The sequence below is a fragment of the Elephas maximus genome, chromosome 2, assembly GCF_024166365.1.
Source record: "Elephas maximus indicus isolate mEleMax1 chromosome 2, mEleMax1 primary haplotype, whole genome shotgun sequence".
Taxonomy (NCBI): Eukaryota; Metazoa; Chordata; class Mammalia; order Proboscidea; family Elephantidae; genus Elephas; species Elephas maximus.
In genome coordinates, this window is record NC_064820.1 from 121,808,789 (window position 1) to 121,833,465 (window position 24,677).

Genomic DNA, 24,677 nt, shown 5'->3' on the forward strand with positions numbered 1-24,677 from the left:
CACAGAATATAAATGCGATTTCTCACAGAGACAGCACAGAGCAGATAAAGGTGGCATCACAGGAAAGATGCTCACGAAGGTGTAGTGGAGAGGATAAAAAAGAACCAAGAGACAATGAAGGGGCGGGGGGGGCGGAGCTGGGAAGAGAGAGTGAAAGTCTCCAGTGACCCAGAAAGGTCAAAAAAGGTTTCAAAGGAGGTTACTGCATTTCACGGTAAGAAATCTTTGGTGACTTTAGTGAAAGGAGTAGGAATTTCAAAATTAATTAGAGAAGAGGAAGAAAAGTCAATGGATTCAGAAAGCATTTCTTTCAGATACAAAAGAAACTAGGGGGACCACAGAAAATCACAGAATATCCTTAGCAGCAGGGTGGTAGGTGTCAAGAGATAGGAGTGCTTAGAGGGGAATTTTTTCCTGTCTTTTTTCTTTTTCAGTATATAATATATACATATTAGGTGTAAAATCCAGAAGTTACTAAAGCAGGTACACGAGGACAAGTAAATCTCCCTCTCACCACCATCCCCAGCTCCCCTCCCCAGAGGCAACCACTACTATGCGTATCTTTGATAAAGGGTGGGTGTTTTCAAAGTCACTGGATTTTCCTAAAATGTAGTCCACAGATCAATTTATTCTCAAATAATTTTGCTTCTGATTGCATTCTATCAGGATACATGAGTAAGATAAAGAGAGTACCAAGACAGCTTCCCCTTCTCTCCCTCACTACTAAAAACCAGTCACCATGGAGATGACTCCAACTCATGGTGACCTCATATGTGTTATAGTCAAACTGTGTTCCTTAGGGGTTTTTAATGGCTGATTTTTCTAAAGTACATCACCAGGTCTTTCTTCTGAGGTACCTCCAACCTTTTGGTTAACAGCCTCCATTTGTACCATCAGGGACACCCTCTCCCCACTACCACCTTCCTTAGTATATGGGAACCTGGCCATCTCCATGTGCCTTTTATCAGTGGAAACGGTATGTGAGGCAGGACATCATCACCTATAATAGTGACACACAAACACTTTTACATTTTATGAAAAAAAAATCTACAAATAAGGTGTAATTTAAATATCTAAATCAAATTTTCAAAAACCAATTTAATTACATATAACCTAGGTCTCCAAAAGTGGAGGAGGAAAAACCCAATTTAATTACATATAACCTAGGTCTCCAAAAGTGGAGGAGGAAAAACAAAGTGTGTTTAATCTCACAATAATAAAATAAAACTTTAAAAATCTCCTCTAGGCCTCAAACTTTTCTTTGACTGGTTTTCACTTTATTCTCCACATAAATGTCTGTACTCTTTTATTTTTCAAACAGAGGTTCAGTCACAGTGTACCTACTTCTTAATATATTTTTTAAACTACCACTTAATGAAAAGATAAAAGGTATTTCAGAATTGGGTTTTTCTCAAGTTTCCTTGGGTATAAATACATTAAAGAATGAAAGAGCTTCCCACAAGACTCCAAATTACTTCTGCCATGTACAAATGACAACTATGAACACATTCTTCATTTTATAGAGGTCTTTAAGACCAACTGCCTATTTTTTTTAATCCCATTGTTGGCAAAATGATCTAAACACTAGAAGGAATGTTAAGACAACTAAAAAGGGAGGCTGGCATTGTGAATAAATTCTATGTTCTTTTGCCACTTGTGGTAACTGCTGGCATGAATGTAACTGATGTGACATTTCAAATGTCTCTTTCTTTCTGCCATACTCATACCTACTAAATCTTTCCCAAACAGACACAGCCAATTAGCACATTTCCACTCATTCATACAAAGATGAGCAGTTGCTTAATTTAAGAAGCTCATTTCAAACTACTGCTTTAAAAAAAAAAAACCTTACTCAAGCATCCGAAGCTTGCTTTTTGCAAAGTTGCTCAAACATTTTTATAGCTTTGGTCATTTCACGTCAGAAGCAGAGCTACTCTTTGAATCTATTTCTAGTTTCACAAACTGGATCAAGCTTAAATTGATTGTAATTCACAGATATTCTTTGGGGACTTCGTGGCCCTGTGGAGATCTAGGTAAACTTTCGATTACACCAGTTATGAGAATTCAAGGCCTGTATGATGATATCTGGGCACATTGCAGGTTTGCTGGTAGAATTCTCACCTTCTATGCGGGAGACTCATGTTCGATGACTCATGTTCGATTCCCAGTCTGGAACTTCCAGGTTAAGACAGACTAGAAAAAAACCCGTGGCAATCTGCTTCCAAAAATCAGCCAGTGAAAACCCTAGGATCACAGTGGTCTGATTCACAACTGATCTGGGGATGGCACAGAACTGGGCAGCATTTCATTCCATTGTGCATGGGGCCTCCATGAGTCGGGGACAACTCAAAGGCAGCTAACAACAACTACTGTATCTACAGATTCCCCACCTGGCACCTTCTGGTCCTCTCAGTCTCTTTTCCCATCTTTGCTGGCTGTTTCTCTTCAGAAATGTAAAAAAAATAATTTACTGTAGCCTAGCTTCTCCTAAGGGTATTAAGCTTACCGATGAGATCATAGAGGGGATCACGCTGGAAGCTACACAGGTACTCACCCTCTCCCTGGGCTCACTCCCGCTTCACTGACTCCCAGGCCTGTGTTCTTGACACAGGAGCCTCCTCCCTGCCACACACAGACCATACTCTAGCTAGTTCCTCCCTGTTTCTGTCTTAGGAAGCAGCCACAACTTGCCAGTCTGCCTTCCCAGCCTCCCTAGAATTATAGGAATGAAAATCTTCTCAATCCTGTAATTAAACACTTGTCCCACCCCCAAGGTCACCAGAAGTAGCCCCAGATACAATGCATAAGTCAATCACTTAAGAGTAAAAGGATCAGTAGTGTGTTTAGGTATATATATGTGTGCATATATGTGAACATGTATAAAACCAAACCCTTTGCCACTGAGTCAATTTTGACTCATAGAGACCCTATAAAACCAAATACAAACCCAGTGCCATCGAGTCGATTCCGACTCATGGCGACTCTACAGCACAGAGTAGAACTGCCCCATAGAGTTTCCAAGGAGATCCTGGAGGATTTGAACTCCCGACCCTTTGGTTAGCAGCCGTAGCATTTAACCACTACGCCACCAGAGTTTCCAGAGACCCTATAGGACACATCAAAACAGCCCCATAGGGTTTCCAAGGAGCAGTTGGTGGATTCAAACTGCTGACCTTTTGGTTTACAGCCATAGCTTGTAACCACTGTGCCACCAGGGCATATACAGATATGTCTATATGCAGATGTGGGTTCTGGGTTAGATGTATATATACGCACACATATATGCATCCATATATATTCATATCAACAATAAAGTACATAGGTGGTATAAACATGGATACTTCTTAGACTTAACCAAACACCTCACAGGATTGGTTTATGGGGCCTGAAGGCTTAGGACCATAGTCTCATGGGGCATCTTGGTCAACTGGCATAATATAGTACATAAAGTTTACGTTTTCTATCCTAGTTTGGTGAGTAGCAACTGGGATCTTAAAAGCTTGCAAGTAGTCATCTAAGGTACAAGTATTGGTCTCCACACCTCTGGAGTAAAAGAGAAAGAAGGAAACCAAAGACTCAGAAGAAACTAGTTAAGAGGACTAATAGTCTACATGAACCTCATTTACCCTGAGACCAAAAAAACTAGATGGTACCTGGCTACCACAATAGATGGATCCTGTTAGAAGGGGAGAAAAATGTGGAACAGAATTCAAATTCTTAAAAAATCTGGACTTACTGGACCAGTTGAGACTGGAAGGCTCCCTGAGACTATCACCCTGAGATACACTTTAATGCCTGAACTGAAAATATTCCAAGGTCATCTTTTAGCTAAATAAAAGACTAGTTCATAAAATAAACAATATCATTCATGAGTACTGTGCTCTTTTAAAAAATCATCCATATGAGACCAAAAGGTCAACATAAGCAAAGATGAGAAGGTAAGGGGGCAGGGAAACCAGATTACTGGAAATGGAACAAACTGAAGAGAAATAATGAGAAAGTAGACACACTGTGAAAAATGTAACCAATGTCAGTGAACAAATTGTGTAGAAATTGTTCAATGGGAACCTAATTAGCTGTGTGAACTTTCACCAAAAATACAATAAAGCATTAAAATAAATAAAAAACAGATCAATACTATTAATAATAGTAAGATGAAATCATTATACAAATACTTGAAGGCCTACAGCAGCAAGATTTCCTAACATTGTCATATAGAGGTGGGAAGGTAGCTAAAAAGATTTGCACAAGTCTAAAGTACTGTGGAATTTTTTCAAACTTTCAATCTATATAAGATTTATATTTACTTGGTGTCTTAGTTATCTCGTGCTGCTGTAACAGAAATACCAGAAGTGGACGGAAATTTATTTCCTCACAGTACTGTAGGCTAAAAGTCCAAATTCAGGGTGTCAGCTCCAGGGGAAGCCTTTTTCTCTCTGTCAGCTCTGGAGGAAGGTCCTTGTCCTCAATCTTCCCCTGGACTAGGAGCTTCTCAGGCACAGGGACCCCTGGTCCAAAGGATGTGCTCTGCTCCTGGTGCTGCTTTCTAGGTGGTATGAGATCCCCCCTCTCTATTAGCTTCCCTTTCTTTTTATCTCTTGAGAAATAAAAGGTGATGCAGGTCGCACCCCAAGGAAGCTCCCTTTACATTGGATCAGGGAAATGACCTGGTAAGGGTGTTATAATCCCACCCTGAACCTCTTTAACATAAAATTACAATCACAAAATGGAGGACAACCACAGAATACTGGGAATCATGGCCTAACCAAGTTGATACACACATTTTGGGGGAGGACATAATTCAATCCATGATACATGGCAATATTTTTTACTTATTTTTGGACAATAGACAGCTTGGCTACTAACTAAAAGGTTGGTGGTTCAAATCCACCCACAGGCACCTCAGAAGAAAAACCTGGCAATCTGCTTCCGAAAGGTCGCAGCCATAAAAACCCTATGGAACAACAGTCATACTCCAACATACATGAGGTCACCACAAGCTGGAGTCCAGTGGATGGCAACAGGTTATTTTGGGGAAAAAATAATTAGAGGTCTGAATCAGCAAGTGACCTGAAATAAGTTCCTTGTAACTGACAAAGCAAAGGAATGCAGGTGGTAAAACTGAAATAATTTGTTCTTCAAGTAGAAATAGACACTAAATGAGATACTATAAAATTTTAACGGTTCTGAGAAATTTTACCTTTCTAAATGGTGAGATTGAATGACTAATGTTAAAAAAAAAAAAAAAAAGAACTATGCACATGTGAGGGCTGGGCACAATTTTTATTTTAATTGAGGTCTCCCATATTTTCCATCGTTCTCGCTTCTAAACATCCTGAGTTCAAACCTGACTAACTTAACAATTTCAGAGTGAGTCCTCCAACAAAAGTATTGCCAATTTTGTAGATTATTTGGAAAGGGAAGCCAGAAAAAACATTTTAAAATACTGAGAAAAATATTATCTTATTCTTTCAAGCTTTTCTTTACTTAATGTTTCTTACAACGCTAAACCAAAACCAAACCCATTGCTGTCAAGTTGATTCCGGCTCATTGCAACCCTATAGGACAGAGTAGAACTGCCCCATAGAGTTTCAAAGGAGCACCTGGTAGATTTAAACTGCTACCCTTTTGGCTAGCAGACATAGCTCTTAACCACTATGCCACCAGGGTTTCCTCTTACAACACTAGTGTCCTGTAATATTGACATGAAAGTGTCCTATGGTCAAATAAGTTTGGGACATACTGGGCTACATGCTCACAACCTTAATGTGCTAATGAGTTCTGTGAATCTCCAAAAGATGGTATTATATTCGGTGTCTCCCTAATTTATTTGTGCAAAAAACTTTCTTTTGGATAAGTGTCTTTAAGTACCCTAGTTTAATAAACATTACACTACAAACACCCCTCCTATATGCACACACAGCAGTTATTTAGGAAAAAAACAAATATTTTTCCAAATACATGCAATATGATTTTAATTAAAAATCATTGTATATTTCAGCAGAGCACTTGGAGAATAAAATTAATTTCCATTTCTGTATTACATTATATTTCACAATAAATGATCAAAAACATCAAAAATACTTCAGTACTTTCTTGTTGGCTATGTGGGTTATATTCCAAAATACATTCCACACATAATCCAACAGTACTGAGGCTGGCAAAATGAATATGGGGAAAGCCAAGGCCTCACTGAATAAGAGAAATAATAAAAATGTCAGTAAATAAACAGAGTAAATAAAAAATTTATACCAAATACACTAACAAATTAAATGGAATTCATCAACATCCATGCTTTTCTATTCCAGGTCTTCACTTTGCATATTGGGAAGGGATTGCTTATAGATTTCTTCATTATCCTATTCACAGACTCACCAGGCAGGCAGACCAGCTATTGTGACTTGTATTGTTAAAGGAATTTAACAAAATCACCCATAAGTGAAAAGATTCTTGATTTAAGGTTTCAGTGTAAAATAGTCCTTTCATTCAAAGGCAGGCTGGCAAGACTGAAGTTTGGTGAAGGATTACTGTATGTCGTTAAAGAATTTTTAAAACACCGCAAGTAAAAAATTATGATTCTTTAACCAACTTAATAAAAATTGTCATTAAAAAGGTTTTTTTTTTATTTTTGTAAGATTAGGAATAAAGATCAATTACCATTAAAACAAAAATTAAATCAATCTGCAAGCATAAAGACATCTTAGTAAATTCTACAGTTTCTCTAAAGAGCAAGAGAAGAAAAGACGGAGTAAAAACAATGAGGAAAGCAAACTACCTGGACTTCTGAGTTTGTATATGCGCATGGCTTCAAATGAGAAGCAGAATAAGCTCAACATAATGGTTTCCAAAGTTTACTGGAAAATGATGAAAATATTCTCTAATGTTTTGGTTCATATTCTCTCTTTTTGAATTTTTGGGGGAGAAGGAAAAAAAGGAGAAGCAATACAATTTAATAATCCTTTCTAACACTGTTATTAATGCTTCTATGAACTAGAAAGAATTATTCCTCAAGCAATAAATTCATTCATCTGTAAAATGGTTTTCAGATACTAAATGTGTATAAGGATGTTCACTTCCTTGAACTAAAAATGCTTCATACATTAAAAACATTAGCCAATTTAAATATTCAGTTACATCATTCAATTTTTCTCAACTATCATATTATTATACAAAGGTGTGATAGGCAGACTAATAGCCCCCCAAAGATATCCCTGTCTTAATCCTCAGAACCTGTGAATAAATCAGGTAACATGGCAAAGGGTTGCATAGGGAATTAAGGATACTAATCACCTGACCTTTAGGAGCCCTGGTAGTGCAGTGGTTAAGTGCTCAGCTGCTAACCAAAAAGTTGGTGGTTCAAACCCACCACCCATTCTGAGGAAGGATGATGTGACAGTCTGCCGCCTTAGTGATTACAGCCTTGGGGCAGTTCTACCTGTCCTATAGGGTCGCTATGAGTTAGAATCAACTTGACAGCAATGGGTTAATCAGCTGACCTTAAAATAGGAACATGACCCTGGATTATCTGAGTAGGCCCAATGTTATCACGAAGGTCCTTGAAAGTGAAATAGGTAGGAAGAAGAGAAAGTTGGGGTGATACCATATAAGAAGGACTCAACCCATCTTTGCTGGCTTTGAAGATGCAGGAAGATGGCATCATCCAAAGAATGTGGGCAGCCTCTAGAAGCCGGAAAGGGCAAGCAAAAGGGTTCTCCCTTGAGCCTCCAGAAAGAATGCAGGTTTGCCAACAACTTGATTTTAGGCCAGTATGACCTCTGTCAGATTTCTGACCTACAAAACTGTAAGATAATAAATTTGTGTTGCTTTAAGGCTCTAAGTTTATGGTAATTTGTTATAGCGGCAATAGAAAATGAATAAGATCTCATGGAATTGAGTTGCTGGGTTTGAAGGCTCAGGACCATAGTCTCATGGGGTAACTAGTCAATTGGTATAACTTAGTTCATGAAGATAACGTTCTACATCCTGGTTTGGTGAGTAGGGTCTGAGGTCTCAAAAGCTTACGAACTATAGGTCTCTTCTAGTCTGGAGCAAAGAGAATGAAGGAAAACAAAGACTCAAGGAAGAAATTAGCCCACAGAAGAACTAGATGGTGTCTGGATACTACTACTGACTGTTCTGACCAGGGACACAGTAGAAGGTCCTGGTTAGAACTGGAGAAAAATGTAGGACAAAACTCAAATTTATAAATGAGACCAGGCTTATTAAACCGATAGAGACTAGAGGAACCCCAGAAACTACTACCCTAAGATACCCTTTCACCTGGTACTAAAGCCACTCCTGGAGGTCACCTTTCAGCCAAATAATAGATTGGCCTGTAAAATAAACAGTAACACCCGTGAGGAATGTGCTTCTTTAAGCAATCGACTACATGAGACCAAAAGCAATCAACTACATGAGACCAAACGGTCAACATTTACCCAAAAGCAAAGATGAGAAGGCAAGGAGGGGCAAAGAAACTGGATGGACAGAAACAGGGCTTCTTGGGTGGAAATGGTAAGACTGCTGACATATTGCTGGGACTGTAACCAATGTCAAGGGTCAATTTGTGTATGAATTGTTGAATGCGAATCTAATTTGCTGAGTAAACTTTCACCTAAAACACAATAAAATATTCAAAAAAAAAAAAGTAAAGAAAATGAGTAAGAATGGTATTATATCAATACTACATTAAAAAAGAACACAAGTTGACTTCACTTATTACAAGTTTGTTGTAGTATACAACATATATTATTTTAAAAAGGGCAACTCATTAAGTAGTCTTGGGATCTTTTTGTTCATACCTTTTTTTAAAGGCACTGAATGAGTTTTCTTGTAACTGAATAAGGCGTGTATCATGAATTTAATATTTTATGTCTCAAAACTGAAATGAAGACATACCTGGTAAGATCTATCAACACTCCTGATTTAAATTTTTTTATAGCAGAATTTTAATTCTTTCCTAACAAATGGACCATGTGTTTTAATTACGGAGAAAGTAAAAAAAAAGAACAAAAACCCACCAAGTGAAGCTAAGGAAAGATCATGGGCCTAGAACACCTGAGCTTCCCTTCCTGCTTTCGCACAAGCTATTCACCCACCAAGACTGACCAAGAACAAGGTGATCTTTGTTGTCCTTTCCTGTGCAAAAATTCAATAGGTCTAGGTGGTATGACAACAGCAAGACAGTTACAGTACGGAAACATGTATTGGGTGCCTATTACATATCTGTCTTTGGACTAAGCACTTTCACCCTTACAATGATTCTATAAGACAGATGTTATTATCTTCATTTTATATATAAGGAAATGTAGGTTAAATGTTGTTTAGTGAATTGTCCAAAGGAAGATACTTGTAAGTGTGACACCTGGATTTAAATCATGTTATTTGACCATTACTGTATTGCTGTAAGTTGGAATCTACTCCACAACACAGGTTTTGTTTTGTTTTGTTTTGGTGTGTATCTGAAAAACTCCAAGCCAAATTATCATGTAGCTTCAGGATCCAGATATTACTAACAGAGCCACACTCAGGAATATGGAGGTGAAAATATTAAATTTCTAGCTCCAGGGATTCTCACGCATTGCAGATGGAAATGTACAATGATACAACACCGGGGTGGGGGGCAAGGAGTTGGCAATATCTAACAAAACTATGCACATACTTACCCTTTGATCAATCAATCCCACACCTAGGAATTCACCCTGAAAATACCTGTCCAACAGTACAAACATATACATGCACAGAAGAATTATCTGTTATTGTAAAATATTGGAAACTACCTAACTGTCCAAGTGGGAGACTGTTTGAATAAACTATGGTATGCACACTCAATGGAGTACAATACACAAAAGAATGAGAACTTTCAATGAACTCATATAGAGTAGTGTTTCTAGGACATATTACTAAAAGAAAAAAAAGTACAAAAGCATCCATGGTATGCTATCTTTTAGGTAAGAAAGGAGAAACATGTTTATATACGCTTATCTTTACAAAAAGAAACACAGGGAAAATAAACTAGAAAACAATGAAGTTGGCTATCTACAAAGAAGGGTGGGGAAACAGAATGGAAGGAATGTAAGAATTAATGACCCTTCCCTTGAGTGTCCCTTTTTCTATAGTTTTGACTTTTGAAAGTATGTTAATATTCTACATATTTGAAAAACGAAATCAGATAAATAAGATTATGAAAGCAGGGGGACCTGTAACTGAAAGCAAATTGAAACAAATAAACCTAATTAGATTTAAATGAGGAAAAAAGGGAGGAAGGGAAGGAGGGGAAAGGAAGGAAGGAGGAAAAGGCCAAAAAATTTTCGAGCATATTATTTTGACTATATACCCTCTTTCTTGGCAAGGTGGGATGTGTGGGTGCAAGAACTGCAAAAAAATATTTATTTTAGTAGTTTGGTCAAAGCAACTCTGAAATTATTTGAGATGTATTTTAGAAATGAGTAAATGTGTTGCTGTTGTTGAAAACCAAGGTTCCACGAAGAAGAGACATACAAATGGGAAATGGGGGAAGGTAAGAAAGAACTCTGTGGGGATGGATAGGAAATGGAGATACAGTACGAATGCATGATTTCTAAAATATCTAAGTATGTGCATAAGCATGTTTATGTGCACATATACACACTGTATTTTTATACAAATAATGTATGTCCTCTGTGCTTGTCAGTCATACCCTCCCCCAGCAGGGTACCCTCACAAGCCTAGCCATGCCAATCCTCTCCCACATGTTGCTGTAAAAAAATCAGCATAGCACGCTTATGAAAATACCTCGCAGGAGGAGGGCACAGCCAGCAAACCAGCACAGAAGACACGCATTATTTGCATACAAATACAGTATACATATGCCTCTATTTATATGTGTATGCATGTGTATTATACATGTATATGCATGCATATATTCCCTAGTTCTGTCCACTGAAATGGTCAAGAAGCAAAGTGACCCTAGCAGCAATTACCACAACTAGTGCCCAGATCTTGGTCTCTAAAACCACTCCCCACAAAACATAACCAGGGCTCCTTGGAGAAATGGCTGATACCAGAGTGGGTACAACATAGATGTAAGATAAGCCTGAAACATAACGCTAGAATGTAAGAAAGTACACAAAAAATGATGAGGCATGTCAAAAGGACACAGGAGCCAGACTGAAAGCTAAATCCAGGACAACCCTAAGCACCAAAAAATAGGTACAGTAATATATTTTAAACCATTAGAAAAAATAGAATACGCCTACACGAATAATAATTAAAAGGAAGAGAAGGTGGGGCTCTTCCTTACAGTAGAATGCTCTCTCACTGTCCTCGCCTTGATGTCCTTGTGCACTGTTATGGATTGAATTGGGTCCCCCCAAAATGTGTATCAACTTGGCTAGACCATGATTCCCAGTATTGCATGGTTGTCCACCATTTTGTGATCTGATATGATTATTCTATGCATTGTAAATCCTAACCTTTATGATCTTATTGAGGCAGGGTCAGAGGCAGTTATGTTAATGAGGCAGAACTCAATCTACAGGCCTAGGTTGTGTCTTGAGTCAATCTCTTTTGAGATATAAAAGAATCAAATAGAGAGGAGAGGGACCTCCTACCACCAAGAATGATGAATCAGGAGTGGGGGTGGTGCGTTCTTTGGACCTGGGGGTTCCTGCACTAAGAAGCTTGTATACTAGGAAAAGATTGATGACAAGGTCATTCCCCCAGAGCCAAGAGACTGAGAAAGCCTCCTCCTGGAGTCGGCACCCCGAATTCAGACTTCTAGCCTCCTAGACTGTAAAAGAATAAACTTCTGTTTGTTAAAGCTATCCACTTGTGTCTGTCAGTTTCTGGTACTGTGGGTGCTTCTGTGTTGCTGTGATGCTGCAAGCTATGCCACCGGTATTCAGGTACTAGCAGGGTCACCCATGGAGGACAGGTTTCAGCTGAGCTTCCAGACTAAAACAGACTAGAACGAAGGACCCGGTAGTCTACTCCTGGAAAGCATTAGCCAGTGAAAACCTTATGAATACCCACAGAACATTATCTGATATAGTGCTGGAAGATGAGCCCCCCAGGTTGGAAGGCACTCAAAAGATGACTGGGGAAGAGCTGCCTCCTCAAAGTAGAGTTGACCTTAATGACATGGATGGAGTAAAGCTTTCAGGACCTTCATTTGCTGATGTGGCATGACTCGAAATGAGGATAAACAGCTGCAAACATCCATTAACAATCAGAACCTAGAATGTATGAAGTATGAATCTAGGAAAATTGGAAATCGTCAAAAATGAAATGGAAAGCAAAAACATCGATATCCTAGGCATTAGTGAGCTGAAATGGACTGGTATTGGCCATTTTGAATCGGACAATCATATAGTCTACTATGCTGGGAATGACAACTTGAAGAGGAATGGTGTTGCATTCATCATCAAAAGAACATTTCAAGATGTATCTTGAAGTACAACGCTGTGAGTCATAGGATAATATCCACACACCTACAAGGAAGACCAGTTAATACGACTATTATTCAAATTTACGCACCAACCACTAGGGCCAAAGATGAAGAAATAGAAGACTTTTATCAGCTGCGGCAGTCTGAAATTGATCAAACATGCAATCAAGATGCATTGATAATTACTGGTGATTGGAATGCAAAAGTTGGAAACAAAGAAAAAGGACCAGTAGTTGGAAAATATGGCCTTGGTGATAGAAACAATGCTGGAGATTGAGTGATAGAATTTTGCAAGACCAACGACTTCTTCATTGCAAATACCTTCTTTCACCAACAGAAACAGCAACTATACACATAGACCTTGAAAGATGGAACACACAGAAATCAAACTGACTACACATCAAGGCCAAGGACCGACTGTGGAACAGACCATCAATTGCTCATATGGAAGTACAAGCTGAAACTGAAGAAAATCAGAGCAAGTCCAGGAGAGCCAAAATGTGACCTTGAGTATATCCCACCTGAATTTAGAGACCATCTCAAGAATAGATTTGACGCACTGAACACTAGTGACCGAAGACCAGACGAGTTGTGGAATGACATCAAGGACATCATCCAGGAAGAAAGCAAGAGGTCACTGAAAAGACAGGAGAGAAAGAAAAGACCAAGATGGATGTCAGAGGAGACTCTGAAACTTGCTCTTGAGCATCGAGCACCTAAAGCAAAAGAATTCATTAAGTAAAAGAACTGAACAGAAGATTTCAAAGGGCCTCTCGAGAATACAAAGTATTACAACGACATGTGCAAAGAGCTGGAGAAAACCAAAAGGGAAGAACACGCTTGGCATTTCTCAAGCTGAAAGAGCTGAAGAAAAAATTCAAGCCTCGAGTTGCAATAGTGAAGGATTCCATGGGGAAAATATTAAGCAACGCAGGAAGCATCAAAAGAAGATGGAAGGAATACACAGAGTCATTATGCCAAAAAGAATAAGTCAATATTCAACCATTTCAAGAGGTGGCATATGATCAGGAACTGATGGTACTGAAGGAAGAAGTCCAAGCTGCTCTGAAGGCACTGGCAAAAAACAAGGCTCCAGGAATTGATGGAATATCAATTGAGATGTTTCAACAAACAGATGCAGCACTGGAGGTGCTCACTAGTCTCTCCCAAGAAATATGGAAGACAGCTTCCTGGCCAACTGACTGGAAGAGATCCATATTTATGCCTATTCCCAAGAAAGGTGATCCAACCAAATGTGGAAATTGTAGAACAATATCATTAATATCACATGCAAGCAAAATTCTGCTGAATATCATTCAAAAACGGCTGTAGCAGTATATCGACAGGGAACTGCCAGAAATTCAGACCGGATTCAGAACAGGATGTGGAACCAGGGATATCATTGCTGATGTCAGAAGGATCCTGGCTGAAAGCAGAGAATACCAGAAGGATGTTTACCGGTGTTTTATTGATTATGCAAAGGCATTTGACTGTGTGGATCATAACAAACTATGGATAACACTGTGAAGAACGGGAATTCCAGAACACTTAATTGTGCTCATGAGGAACCTTTACATGGATCAAGAGGCAGCTGTTCAGAAAGAACAAGGAGATACTGATTGGTTTAAAGTCAGGAAAGGTGTGCGTCAGGGTTGTATTCTTTCACCATACCTATTAATCTGTATGCTGAACAAATAATCCGAGAAGCTGGACTAAATGAAGAAGAACGGGGCATCAGGCTTGGAGGAAGACTCATTAACAATTTGCATTATGCAGATGACACAACCTTGCTTCCTTAAAGCGAAGAGGACTTGAAGCACTTACTAATGAAGATCAAAGACCACAGCCTTCAGTATGGATTACACCTCAACATAAAGAAAACAAAAATCCTCACAACTGGACCAATGAGCAATATCATCATAAATGGAGAAAAGATTGAAGTTGTCAAGGATTTCATTTTACTTGGATCCACAATCAACAGCCATGGAAGCAGCAGTCAAGAAATCAAAAGACGCATTGCATTGGGTAAATCAGCTGCAAAGGACCTCTTCAAAGTGTTGAAGAGCAAAGATGTCACCCTGAAGACTAAGGTGCGCCTGACCCAAGCCATCGTATTTTCAATCACATCATATGCATGCGAAAGCTGGACAATGAATAAGGAAGACCGAAAAAGAGTTGACGCCTTTGAATTGTGGTGTTGGCGAAGAATATTGAATATACCATGGACTGCCAAAAGAACGAACAAATCTGTCTTGGAAGAAGTGTGGCCAGAATGCTCCTTAGAGGCAAGGATGGTGAGACTGCATCTTACATACTTTGGACATGTTACCAGGAGGAATCAGTCCCTGGAGAAGGGCATCATGCTTGGCAGAGTACAGGGTCAGGAGAAAAGAGGAAGACCCTCAAGGAGGTGGATTGACACAGTGGCTGCAACAATGAGCTGAAGCATAACAACGATTTTAAGGATGGCGCAGGACCGGGCAGTGTTCCGTTCTGTTGTGCACAGGGTTGCTATGAGTCGGAACCGACTCGACGGCACCTAACAACAACAACAATATCCAGTTGTGGTATTACAGCAGCACTACATAAATAAGACATGCACCTCCCTATCCAGCTTGAATTTCAGGGCAAATCACTGTAATTGCGCCCCTCCCTCATTGGATTTCCTTTTCCTTTGCTCACTTTGTATTACTCTATTGACAAAACCACAACCCAGGTTAAAACTAACTCTCTACTTTGCACCTGCACCAGGGGCACCGAATGTGGCTGCAGAAAGTACTCAATAACTGGGCTGACTGTAAATTCATGACCCTTAATGGAAGGAATCCACTGATAAACGTGGAGGGAGTAGTAGAATTGAAAAATGAGCACTTTGCAACCATTACAGTAAAAGACTGGATCAAGAAAGAATTCTCAATGAATGTCAAATCTACAAGGAAATTTTGATGAGGAGCACAATATTCACATTGATTTAAATTGTCTTTCCACAGACTACTTCTCAGTTGCAATAGAGAAAAAAAATACAAGTAATTATATGCTGGAGAAAATGTGGGCAACGCCATGACCAGGTGATCAAATTTAAAAAATAAGGGATAGATGGACATTATGTAACTCCAGACCTGACAACCAGAGGACACAGCTTCACCTACACAGGCTTCTGGCTGAGAATGTATAACCTGAGTCTAATCATAAGGAAACATCAGGCAAACATGAACTGCAAAACTTTCTATTTTAAAAAGTGAGACAAAACTATATTCTTCGAAAATATCAATGTTATAAAAGACAAATACTATGAAAGTCTTCCAGATTAAAAGAGGATAACTGGATTCTACACAGGAGGGGAAAAATGCTATAAAGGAAATTATTAGGTCAACCAACAAAACTGCAATACAAAAAGTAGATGATAAAAATACTATATCAATATAAATTTATCAAATTGATAATTTATTATGTTGCACTGTGGTTATACGAGAGAACATCTTACTCTCAAGAAATACCCACTGCAGTATTTGTTGATGCTGTTGTTAGGTGCTGTCGAGTCGGTTCTGAATCATAGTGAGCCTATGTACAACAAAATGAAACACTGCCTGGTCCTGTGCCATCCTAACAATCTTTGCTATGTTTGAGCCCACTGTTGCAGCCACTGTGTCAATTCATCTGGTCAAGGGTCTTCCTCTTTTTCAATGACCACTGAAGTATTTAGAGGCAGTGATACATGATAAAGGAATGGGGTAAAATGTTAACAATAACTGAATCTAAGTAAAAATAGATAAACATGGGTGTTGTTTGTGATATTTTTATTTTTGCAACTTTTTATAAATTTGAAATTATTTTCAAATAAAGTTTTTAAAAATAAATTTATGATTCTATTTAAACAGTGAAAGGAATTCCCAGCTGACATAAGCCAGGCCTCTAGGATTGTTGACAAACATTGACAACTCCTGGCCATCATCACTTCCCGTGTTCCTCCTCAAAGTAGGCCTGACAGCTCTGCCAAGTGAGTCTAATTACTCATGGCAGGAGTTGCCAGGAACTTTCTGGTCTACATCATGTCACACTGGGTAAGTTTATCTGAGGTTAATTTCGAGATGCATTATAAACAAAGATAATCACAACCTCGTTAACTCATACTTTCATTTATTCAACAAATGTCCTGACTACATGCCATGTTTTGGGCTTAGTGCTAGGAAGTCTATCCTCTCCCTGTTGCCTAAACTGAGAAATTTGGATGTGGTTCTAAATTCCTCCCTACTTTTCTCAAAAACATTCAACCTGCTACCAATCAGAAAGAATTTTACAAATTTCCTGGGGTGGGGTTGGAGGTTGCCCCCAGTTGAAAAACACTGCCCTAGACCCTCCCATGTACAATGACCATGACCCCACCATAATTTTAATGCCAAGCATCCCACTCTGACCAGCGCTTCTCTCTCTAGCTCACAACCTCCAGTGCTCTACCCCCAACAATCCTTCAATCTCACCAAGACCTCTGCCCATAGATTCTACCATTCGTTGTCTTTGCTCCCCTTCTTATCCGGCTTTAATTTCAAGGGAAATTCCTGTAATCACTCCTCTTCCTCACTGGATTCCCTTGCCCTTTTCTGTCTGTGTATTACTCTCTTGACAAAACCACAACTCTGGTTTAATCTACCCCTCCACCTCAAGCATGCAACAGTGGCGCCAAATGTGGCTGGAGAAAAGCACACAATGGCTGGGCTGCCTGTAAATGTATGACCCTCATGATATCCAAGGAGTCCCTGGGTGGCACAAAGGGTTACACATTGGACTACTAACTGAAAGGCTGGACCTTCAAACCCACCCAGAGGTGCCTCAGAAGTAAGGCCTGCTGATCTGCTTCAAAAGGGTTACAGCCAAGAAAACCCTATGGAGCAGTTCTTTTCTGCACATGCAGGTCACCAGGAGTCAGAATCGACCCAACAGCAACTAACAATAACAATGCTATCCAGCCATCATACCGTATGTACTGTTTCTTTCCTAAACTATGTCATGCCTTCCTCTTTCTTCACATCCCCAACACTTCCTCCCAAACCTCAGTCTCAACTGATGACCTTGCCACCTAGTTTCTGGAAAAAAAAAAAAAAAGGCAAAGCAATCCTAAGAGAACTATCCACGCACTCTGATCTACATTCCTTTCCTCTGTCTTTTGCCTGCTAACCGTAGATGAACTGTCCTGGTTCCTGTCTAAAACCAACCCTCCATTTATGCACTAGATGCCATTCCCTGTGATCTACTCAAGGAATGTCATTCCAGCAATTCTCTTTCTCTTCTACATCACCAAGTTTATTGTCTATTGAATCATCTCCATCAGTGCATATATGTGCTATTATTTCTTCCAGCCTAAAAGAAAACAAAAATACCTCCTCTTCTTGACCACTTCCCCTGATAGCTATCGTCCTATTTGTCTGTTGTCCTTTGCACCAAAACTCTTCAAGAGTTGTCTATATTTATCACCTCTAAGCCTTCTCTTCCCATGAATTCTCTTTTGTTTTTTTTTTTTCTTAATGAAGTTTCATCAATTAATTTCTTTATTCTCCTATTACAGAACTTTCAGGTTATTTTCAGAGCCCTGGTGGCGAAGCGGTTAAAAGCTCAAGCTGCTAACCAAAATGTCAACAGTTCAAATCTACCAGCCACTCCTTGGAAACCCTATGGGGCAGGTCTACTCTGTCCTGTAGGGTCACTATGAATCAGCACTGACTCCATGGCACGTAACAGGTTGTTTTCACTTTGACTTTTATACAAGTGCTGCAATGAACATACATGTCTCTTTGTGTTTCTCTGGGGTACACATATCTAAGAGTGGTTTGAAGCTCACTTTTCCCTATCCAGCAGATGGTCTTGCCAATGATCTCCTACAACATCCCTAAATCCAGCGGTTAATTCTCTGTCTTTAGTTATGTCAACATCATTTGACACTTCCTTAATACACTATTTTTACTTGATTTCTGGGACACCACACTGTCTTAGTGTTCCTGCTACCTCAGTGGCTATTCCTTCTCAGTTTCTTCACTGGTTCCTATTCTTCTGTTCTTACCTATACTCACTCTCCTGGTGATCTCATCCAGTCATGAATTTGAATACCAGTTATATGCCAGCGATTCTCAGATTCTGTGCAGACCTTGGTTCTAAACTCTAGACTCATAGGCCCACTCTTTTGACATCTCCACTGAGATGTCTAAGAGGCATGTTAAACTCAAAATATTCAAAATGGGACTCCTTATATTCCCTTGAAAGCTGCTCCATGCACAACCTTCTCTAACTCCCTTCATGGTATCTCCATTCTTCCTGCCTCACAGACCAAAGACCTTCAAATCTTCAAGACTCCTCTCTCACACGTCCCTCAAAAGCAAAACAAAACAAACCCATTGCCATCAAGTTGATTCCGACTCAGAGTGACCCTACAGGACAGAGTAGAACTGCCCCAAAGGGTGTCCAAGGCTGTAAATCTTTATGGGTGCAGACCACCACATCTTTCCCCAATGCAGCAGCTGGTAGGTTCAAACCTCCAACTACTGCGCCACCTGGGTTCCTTCATATCTCCCTATGTCCAGGAAATGCTGATGTCTAAATCTAGAGTACAACAGCTTCTCACCACTTCAATTCTTGCTACCTTGGTCAGAGCCACTGTCATCTCTCACTTGGATTTTTGAAATGGTTGTTGAATGAGTAAACAAGGAACGATCCTGGCTCTCAAGATATTTGGCAAAAATCAACTGTTTGATACTAGATTTTTTTTTTAATTACTTGTAAATACATATTCTTAAAACCAAAAACTAACTCATATATAGTTAGAGAGAAATATTTCCATTAAAATCAGAAACCAATCAAGGATAACTTGTATTACTAGATCACTTAACATTCTCTTAAAAGTTCTGACCAATACTAAAATATGAAACATGACAGAAATGGAGGAATAAACTATTTTTATTTGAAGGTTATGTAATTATACAACTAGAAAATTTCATGAAAATCAAATTAAGAATTCCTAGCCAGAAAACAAGAATACAATAAAGTTGTCAGATCTGAGATAAAATTCTTTAGTTTCCCCTTAGGCTAGCAAAAACCAGTTAGAATCCCCCGAGGAATGTGCTCCCTTAAACAATTAACCATACAAGACCACGTGGTCAACATTTACATAAAAGCAAATACGTGAAGGCAATGAGAGGCAGGAAATTGGATGGATAGAAGTAGGGTTGGCAGGGTGGAAATGGTGTGAGGGTTGACATATTACAGGGATTGTAACAAATGTCACAGAACAGTTTGTGCATGGACTACTGAATGGGAATCTAATTTGCTGTGTAAACCTTCATCTAAAACAATAAAATATTAAAAAACAAAAAAACAAAACCAGAAGATATAATGAGAGAGAAAAACTATACCCACAACATAACAAGAAAAAAAAGTAAAACACATAAAAATAAAACTTACTAAGCACTGTGTAGGCACATATGAATAAACCCAAAAAAACCAAACCCATTGCCATCGACTCATAGCGATTCTATATGGCATAGTAGAACTGCCCCATCCAGTTTCCAAGGAGCACCTGGTGGATTCAAACTTGCCGACATTTTGTTTAGCAGCCATAGCACTTAACCACTATGACATCAGGGTTTCTGCACATATGAATAAGTATTATAACATAAGAAGAAATGCTTATTGACATGATGCTATGTATAAAGGCTATGTACAAAGTCATATAAGGAATGATGTACTCTCATGGATTGAATAGCATCCCCCAAAAATGTATCAACGTGGCTAGGCCAGGATTCCCAGTACGTGTGATTATCTACTATTTTGTCATCTGATGTGATTTTCCTGTGTGTTGCAAATCCTACCTCTATGATGTTAATGAGATGGGATTAGCAGCAGTTATGTTAATGAGGCAGGATTCAATCTACAAGATTAGGTTGTGTCTTAAGTCAATCACTTTTGAGATACAAAAGAGAGAAAGAAGTGAGCAGAGAGACAGGGGGACCTCATACCATCAAGAAAGTAGTGCCAGAAGCAGAGTGTGTCCTTTGGACCTGGGGTCCCTACGCTAAGAAGCTCCTAGTTCAGGGAAAGATTGATGACAAGGTCCCTGTGCTAAGAAGCTCCTAGTTCAGGGGAAGATTGATGACAAGGATCTTCCTCCAGAGCCGACAGAGAGAGGAAGCCTTCCCCTGGAGCTGGCACCATGAATTTGGACTTCTAGCCTCCTGGGCTGTGAGAGAACAAAATTCTGTTTGCTGAAGCCATCCACTTGTGGTATTTCTGTCACAGCAGCACTAGATAACTAAGACGTGCACATATAGGTATGTTGTTATTCTTAGGTGCCATTGAGTTGATTTCAACTCATAGTGACCCCATGTAAGAGAATAGAACTGCCCCATAGTGTTTCCTAGGATGTAATCTTTTGGGTGGGTGGGTGTGTGTGTGTGTGGGTGTGTGTGGGTGCGCGTGTGTGTGTTTTCATTAAAAAATTTACATACAAATTGTTTTCTGACATTGGTTGTACTCCCCGCAATATGTCAGCACTCTCACCCTTTCCCTTTCCACCCTGGGTTTTCCGTGTCCATTCGTCCAGTTTTCTTGTCCCTTCCTGCTCATTTTTGCTTTTGGGAAGGCGTTGCCCATTTGGTCTCATATACTTGATTGAACTAGAAGTATGTTCCTCACGTGTACCATTGCTTGTTTTATAGGCCTATCTAATCTTTGGCTGAAAGGTGGACTTCAGGAGTGGCCTCAGTTCTGAGTTAGTAGGGTGTCTGGGGGGCTCCTCCAGTCTCTATCAGACCAGTAAGTCTGGTCCTGTTTTGTGAATTTGAATTTTGTTCTATATTTTCCTGCCGCTCTGTTTGGGATCCTCTATTGCATTGGGTAAATCTGCTGCAAAGGACCTCTTCAAAGTGTTGAAGAGCAAAGATGTCACCCTGAAGACTAAGATGCGCCTGACCCAAGCCATCATATTTTCAATCACATCATATGCATGTGAAAGCTGGACAATGAATAAGGAAGACCAAAGAAGAGTTGATGCCTTTGAATTGTGGTGTTGGCGAAGAATATTGAATATATCATGGACTGCCAAAAGAACGAACAAATCTGTCTTGGAAGAAGCGTGGCCAGAATGCTCCTTAGAGGCAAGGATGGCGAGACTGCTTCTTACATACTTTGGACGTGTTGTCAGGAGGGATCAGTCCCTGGAGAAGGGCATCATGCTTGGCAGAGTACAGGGTCAGCAGAAAAGAGGAAGACCCTCAACGAGGTGGACTGACACAGTGGCTGCAACAATGAGCTCAAGCAACACGATTGTAAGGATGGCGTAGGACTGGGTAGTGTTTCGTTCTGTTGTGCATAGGGTCGCTATGAGTCGGAACCAACTCGACGGCACCTAACAACAACAACAACGTTGTGATCCCTGTCAGAGCAGTTGGTGGTGGCAAATGGGCACCATCTACGGGTTCTTCTGGGCCCTAGGGTGTGATCTTTACAGAAGCAGATCACTAAGTCTTTCTCCCCTAGACCCACTGGGTAAGTTCAAATCACCAACCTTTCGGTTAGCAGCTGAGCACTTAACCCCTGTGCCATCAGGGCTCCTTCATATAGGTATATATAGATATATTATGCTGTCATGGAATAGCACAAAATCTGAAAGGAATTGTGCAAAAATATTAATAATCATTACCTCTGATTTTTAGGTTAATGGGTAATTTAAATTTTCTTTGTTGTATATTTTCTAGATTTTCTACAGTCACCATCTAAGACCTTTTTATTAAAATGTTAGATTTCCTGTATTGTATTAAACACAAGGTCTACTGTGAAGTTAAAATAATGGGTAAAAGTGCTTAGCTTCTGAATCTGTCAGAGGCACAAATTTTTACAAAACCAATATTTAATTGTAGACAACTATTTGTGGCTCTCAAGTTGAATCACCGAGTTCATTATGTTATTCGTATCTGTCCAAGATGTAATTATTATTTGTGGATGCAAAATGATATATGAATAAATACATAGTACAGTTAACATGTTATTAGTTCTTACTAAGATATGTTACAATGGGAATAGTTAATATTAATAAAGGAGTTGGAGAGTGTTAGTGGTATAGTAAACATCAAGAAAACATTTTTTTTTTTAACCCATAGGACACTGCCTGTTCATTTGGGAATGAATCTCTGAATTTAGCCCTAACAGCACTGAACATACTGAGTTAAGTCTCTCAGCCAAACCAGCAGACCAGAAAACCAGCAGAATAAGCATTTTAGCCATTTTTCAAGCTGAATGTGATTACTGTTCCAGGTGATGGGTTTTAGAGAGCTTTTTCATTCAATCTGTGATTACAGTTAGGCCTCCATAATAATCAAGTTAATTCTACCATTATGTAAATCACTGCCTCACAGAGAGGTACCCTGGTGGAAAAAGAAAAAAGACTCTGCAAGCAAGAATGCTCAGGAAATGCAGTGCTTTGGTTAAATTAATGTGCTATTTAATAACAGTAATAATAAAAATCCCTTTGATTCAGTTCTCTCAGTTATGCGACCTGCTTTTCCCCCCTCACTAAAGATCACTGAAGGAGCCCTGGTGGTGCACTGGTAAAACACTCGGCTGCTAAGCAAAAGGTCTTGGTTGGAACCCACCAGCCACTCTATGGGAAAAAGATGTGGCAATCTGCTTCTGTAAAGATTACAGCCTTTGGGGACCCTACAGGGTGGTTCTACCCTATCCTGTAGGGTCGCTACGTGTCCGAATCTACTCAATGGCAATGGGTTACAGATCACTGACTCTGAGCCAGAGTGTGCGGTTCCTCGGGCCACACCTGAATATCCATTCCATCTCAGAGATGGAAAAGGGGCTGGGGACTGAACTGAATGTGTCCTACGATACAGACTGCCACTAAAAAGTGACACTGCGATATTAATTTTGTTGTTTTCTGCTAATAATCAAGAAGTCTAAGAAGTTGAAAACTCTGGTTACATCTGATTTTACCATATACTAATGAGCACCAGCTCAACAGCAACTAACAAAAACAACAATCCTGAGACAGAACAGGACACTTGAAGGCACTGTAGTGATAACATAAAAGGAGTGCCCCAAAGGACCTCACTCACAAAAATGACTTAAGCATGAAGGGGAAAAAAATACTTTGAATAATAGTAATCTTCTATAAAAAGTCTTATCATTTTATTAGCATATTCTTCTAAAAAGCTTGAAACATTACTTTCCCAATGCACTTAGCAGACTTTACTCCTTGTATTATCCTGCTCAGTGTTCTAAAAATTATCTGGCAAAAATCTCTAGGTTTTGCTCAAAACTTAGACCATTACAAAAACAATTCTAAAAAACTTCAAAAAAAAAAAAAAATCATATGAAACCAATGGTAGGATGGGGGGGAATGACACAATACTACTATCTAGCTATTCCATTTCTGTGGATAATTCTAATCCTACTGCTGATTCAATCTTACATTAGCACGTCTTTTAAGACTGATGTCTCTAATCATGAGTGAAGATAACTGTGAAGTGTCTCCAAATTGAACAGTTGGACTATCACTTACTTAACACTTACTATCACTTACTTACCCCTTTCCTTACAATTTTAAAATTCAGTTCAAAAATCTAATTTTATCAATAAATTTCATCATTTATTGTTTAGGGTGGCATTTTTTTGCCCCCCCCCCCCCCCGCCGAAGGAGAACAAATAGCAATATCACATTTTCTGATTAGCAGTACATGCTCTCAGTAGTTTGAGTCATTCAACACAAATTTCTTGGGTGCTTACTACATGTGAGGCACTGTGCCCAGTACCATGTTCCAACCACAGTTATAGCTGTGCCTTTCCTGTGTCTTAAATTGTGGATCCACAAGCTGAGCATAATTTTCATTCATTTATTTATTTGTTTCTACAAGCATCTCATCAAAAAGCAAGTCAACCCAGCTCTCTATTCACTTAGCTTTTGTTCTATATAAAGAGACAGAGGGGTGGATTCTCCTACATCATATTTATTCTCATTTATCAGACAGACATGGATTATTCTAACAGCACTTCAAGGGAGCACTGTTTTCACAGGTACATTAAAAAGAAACTTTTACATCCTTGCCTTCTTTTACTCAGTTCCCTACAAGCTTCCTGTCAAGGCATGAAAGCACTTCCAGGCACTGATATATACAGTGCCCATTACCCACACAACTCTGGAGGACACTAACAGGTTGAAGAGCAAAAGTCAGCATTTGTACCTTCACCTGACACCCTCCCTTGA

At 39.4% G+C, this 24,677-nt stretch overlaps 1 protein-coding gene across 5 annotated transcripts in view; it reads right to left on the reverse strand.

Annotated features, from left to right (window-relative positions):
* Positions 1 to 24,677, reverse strand: part of EPB41L4A (erythrocyte membrane protein band 4.1 like 4A) — a 326,052-nt gene that overhangs the window by 93,206 nt on the left and 208,169 nt on the right. The gene's annotated exons all lie outside the window — the stretch shown is intronic.